The sequence below is a fragment of the Arachis hypogaea genome, chromosome 2 (assembly GCF_003086295.3).
Source record: "Arachis hypogaea cultivar Tifrunner chromosome 2, arahy.Tifrunner.gnm2.J5K5, whole genome shotgun sequence".
NCBI classification, from domain to species: Eukaryota; Viridiplantae; Streptophyta; class Magnoliopsida; order Fabales; family Fabaceae; genus Arachis; species Arachis hypogaea.
Genome location: NC_092037.1, coordinates 57,935,104 through 57,939,985, shown reverse-complemented (window position 1 = coordinate 57,939,985; position 4,882 = coordinate 57,935,104). Strand labels below are relative to the sequence as shown.

At 34.8% G+C, this 4,882-nt stretch overlaps 1 non-coding gene across 1 annotated transcript; it reads right to left on the bottom strand.

The window, feature by feature from the left end:
* Positions 1-4,565: 4,565 nt before the first annotated feature.
* Positions 4,566-4,673, bottom strand: LOC112765659 (small nucleolar RNA R71). Its single transcript, XR_003183867.1, has one exon. It is a non-coding gene; the product is annotated as a small nucleolar RNA R71 (small nucleolar RNA).
* Positions 4,674-4,882: the final 209 nt, after the last annotated feature.

The following is a 4,882-nucleotide window of genomic DNA, read 5'->3' as shown; positions in this document are numbered from 1 at the left end:
CATCCCTTGAGGCATCTCAGGGATTTCTTGATGAAGATCTTCCTCATGCTCTTGTTGAGATCCATAAATGAGCTCTCTTGTTTGCTCCATCCTCTTTTTGGTGATGGGCTTGTCCTCTTTAATGAGGATGTCTCCTTCTATGTCAATCCCAGCTAAATTGCATAGATGACAAATTAGATGAGGAAAGGCTAACCTTGCCAAGATAGATGACTTGTCAGCCACCTTGTAGAGTTCTAGAGGTATAATCTCATGAACTTCCACTTCCTCCCCAATCATGATACTATGGATCATGATGGACCGATCCACAGTCACTTCAGATCGGTTGCTAGTAGGAATGATGGAGCGTTGGATGAACTCCAACCATCCTCTAGCCACAGGCTTAAGGTCTGGTCTTCTCAATTGAACCGGATTGCCTCTTGAGTCTCTTTTCCATTGAGCTCCTTCCACACATATGTCCATGAGGACTTGGTCCAACCTATGATCAAAGTTGACTCTTCTAGTGTAGGGGTGTGCATTTTCTTGCATAATTGGCAAGTGGAACGCCAACCTTACATTTTCCAGACTGAAATCTAAGTATTTTCCCCGAACCATTGTAAGCCAATTCTTTGGATTCGGGTTCATACTTTGATCAGAGTTCCTAGTAATCCATGCATTAGCATAGAACTCTTGAACCATTAAGATTCTGACTTGTTGAATGGGGTTGGTAAGAACTTCCCAACCTCTTCTTCGGATCTCATGTCGGATCTCTGGATACTTATTTTTCTTGAGCATGAAAGGGACCTCAGGGATCACTGATGAGCGGATAATTTATACGCTTTTTGGCATTGTTTTTAGGTATTTTTAGTAGGATCTAGATACTTTTAGGGATATTTTCATTAGTTTTTATGCAAAATTCACATTTCTGGACTTTACTATGAGTTTGTGTGTTTTTCTATGATTTCAGCTATTTTCTGGCTGAAATTGAGGGACCTGAGCAAAAATCTGATTCAGTCTGAAAAAGAACTGCTGATGCTGTTGGATTCTGACCTCCCTGCACTCAAAATGGATTTTCTTGAGCTACAAAACTTCAAATGGCGCGCTCTTAACGGCGTTGGAAAGTAGACATCCAGAGCTTTCCAGAAATATATAATAGTCTATACTTTATTTGAGTTTAGACGACGCAAACTGGCGTTCAACACCAGTTCCATGCTGCATTCTGGAGTAAAACGCTAGAAACACGTCACAAACCAGAGTTAAATGCCAAAAACACGTTACAACTTGGCGTTTAACTCCAAGAGAAGCCTCTACACGTGTAAAGCTCAATCTCAGCCCAAGCACACACCAAAGTGGGCCCCGGAAGTGGATTTCTGTACTTAGACTTATTTCTGTAAACCTTAGTAGCTAGTTTAATATAAATAGAACTTTTTACTAGTGTACTAGTGTCTAGTCTTTTGACCATTTGGTCTTTTGATCATTCATGGGGGCTGGCCATTCGACCATGCCTAGACCATCACTTATGTATTTTCAACAGTGGAGTTTCTATACACCATAGATTAAGGGTGTGGAGCTCTACTGTTCCTCGAGTATTAATGTAATTACTACTATTTTCTATTCAATTCATGCTTATTCTTATTCTAAGATATTCGCTGCACTTCAACATGATGAATGTGATGATCTGTGACACTCATCATCATTCTCACCTATGAACGCGTGACTGACAACCACTTCCGTTCTACCTTAGAACGAGCGCGCATCTCTTGGATTCCTTAATCAGAATCTTTGTGGTATAAGCTAGAATTATTGGTGGCCATTCTTGAGAATCTGGAAAGTATAAACCTTGTCTGTGGTATTCCGAGTAGGATTCAGGGATTGAATGACTGTGACGAGCTTCAAACTCGCGATTGTTGGGCGTGGTGATAGAAGCAAAAGAATCAATGGATTCTATTCCAACATGATCGAGAACCGACAAATGATTAGCCGTGCTGTGACAAGAGCATTTGGACCATTTTCACTGAGAGGATGGGATGTAGCCATTGATAACGGTGATGCCTTACATGCAGCTTGCCATGGAAAGGAGTAAGAAGGATTGGATGAAAGCAGTAGGAAAGCAGAGATTCAGAAGGAACACAGCATCTCCATACACTTATCTGAAATTCCTGCCAATGAATTACATAAGTATCTCTATCTTTATTTTATGCTTTATTTATCTTTTATTTTCGGAAATCATTATAATCATTTGAATCAGCCTAACTGAGATTTACAAGATGACCACAGCTTGCTTCATATCAACAATCTCCGTGGAATCGACCCTTACTCACGTAAGGTTTATTACTTGGATGTCCTAGTGCACTTGCTGGTTAGTTGTGCGAAGTTGTGAAGAATGTGAATGAACCATAGTAGTGTGCACCAAGTCTTTGGAGCCATTACTAAGAATTGTTTGAGTTAAAAAAAGTGTAAATCACAATTTTGCCTATCAAGTTTTTGGCGCCGTTGCCGGGGATTGTTCGAGTTTGGACAGCTGACGGTTCATCTTGTTGCTCAGATTAGGTAACTTTATTTTCAAAAATTTTTCAAAAATCTTTCAAAGTTTTTCTTTGTTTTTGTTTTTCTAAAATAATTTTTTTTAAAAAAATACAAAAAAAATTATAAAATCATAAAAATCAAAATTATTTTTGTATTTCTTGTTTGAGTCTAGAGTCAATTTTTAAGTTTGGTGTCAATTGCATGTTTTTAAAATTTATGCATTTTTTCGAAAACTCATGCATGGTGTTCTTCATGATCTTCAAGTTGTTCTTGACAAGTCTTCTTATTTGATCTTGATATTTTCTTGTTTTGTGTTTTTTTTTTGTTTCTCATATGCATTTTTGAATTCTTAGTGTTTAAATATGAAAAATTTCTAAGTTTGGTGTCTTGCATGTTTTTCTTTTCTTGAAAATTTTTCAAAAATAAGTCTTGATGTTCATTTTGATCTTCAAAGTGTTCTTGGTGTTCATCTTGACATTCATAGTATTCTTGCATGCATCATGTGTTTTGATTCATAATTTTCATGTTGTGAGTCATTTTTGTTGTTTTTCTCTCTCCTCATTAAAAATTCAAAAATAAAAAAATATCTTCTCCTTTTTTCTCTCATAAATTTCGAAAATTTGAGTTGACTTAGTCAAAAAATTTTAAAACTTAGCTATGTCTTATAAGTCAAGTCAAATTTTCAGTTTTAAAAATCCTATCTTTTCAAAATCTTCTTCAAAAATCAAATATTTTTCATTTTTCTTTTATGATTTTCAAAAATTTAAAATTATTTTTCAAAATATTTTTCTTATCTTTATTTCAAAGTTTCGAAAACTTTACTAACAATTAATGTGATTTATTCAAAAAATTTGAGGTTTGTTACTTTCTTGTTAAGAAAGGTTCAATCTTTAAATTCTATAATCATATCTTTTAGTTTCTTGTTAGTCAAGTAATCAATTTTAATTTTAAAAATATCAAATCTTTTTCAAAATATCTTTTTCAATCATATCTTTTTAAAATATCTTTTTCAAATCATATCTTTTTCAAAAATTTGATTTCAAAATATCTTTTCTAACTTCTTATCTTTTCAAAATTGATTTTCAAATCTTTTTCAACTAACTAATTGACTTTTTGTTTGTTTCTTATCTTTTTTAAAAATCACCTAACTACTTTTCTCTCTCTAATTTTCGAAAATCATCTCCCTCTTTTTCAAAATTCTTTTAATTAACTAATTATTTCAAATTCTAATTTTGATTTTATTCCTTCTCTTAGTTTTCGAATTTTAACTTTAATTTAAAATAAAAACAAAAATATTTTTCTTTTATTTTAAGTTAATTTTCGAAAACCCCTCTCTCTCATCTCTTTCTATTTATTCATTCATTTACTAACACTTCTCTTCATCCTAAAATTCGAACCCCCTCTTCCTCTCTGAGTTCAAATTTTTCTCTTTTCCTTCTTCTATTCTTTTCTTCTTCTACTAACATAAAGGAATCTCTCTACTGTGGTAAAGAGGATTCCTATTATTATTTTCTATTTCCTTCTTTTTTCATATGAACAGGAACAAGGACAAGAATATTCTTGTTGAAACAGATCCTGAACCTGAAAAGATTCTGAAGAGAAAACTAAGAGGAGCTAAATTACAATAATCCATAGACAACCTTACAGAAATTCTCGAAAAAGAAGAGGAGATGGCAGCCGAAAATAATAATACAATGAGGATGCTCGGTGACTATACTACACCTACTTCCAAATTTGATGGAAGAAGCATCTCAATCCCTTCCATTAGAGCAAACAATTTTGAGCTGAAACTTCAACTATTTGCTCTAATGCAACAGAACTGCAAGTTTCATGGACTTCCATCAGAAGATCCCTATCAGTTTTTAATTGAATTCTTGCAGATCTGTGAGACTGTTAAGACTAATGGAGTAGATCCTGAAGTCTACAGGCTCATACTTTTCCCTTTTGTTGTAAGAGACAGATCTAGAACATGGTTGGACTCACAACCTAAAGATAGCCTGGACTCTTGGGATAAGCTGGTCACGGCCTTCTTGGCTAAGTTCTTTCCTCCTCAAAAGCTGAGCAAGCTTAGAGTGGATGTTTTGACCTTCAAACAAAAAGATGGTGAATCCCTCTATGAAGCTTGGGAAAGATACAAGCAGATGACCAAAAGGTGTCCTTCTGACATGCTTTCAGAGTGGACTATTTTGGATATATTCTATTATGGTCTATCAGAGTTCTCTAAGATGTCACTGGACCATTCTGCAGGTGGATCCATTTACCTAAAGAAAATGCCTGCAGAAGCTCAAGAACTCATTGACATAGTTACAAATAACAAATTCATGTACACCTCTGAGAGGAATCCTGTGAGTAATGGGACGCCTCAGAAGAGGGGAGTTCT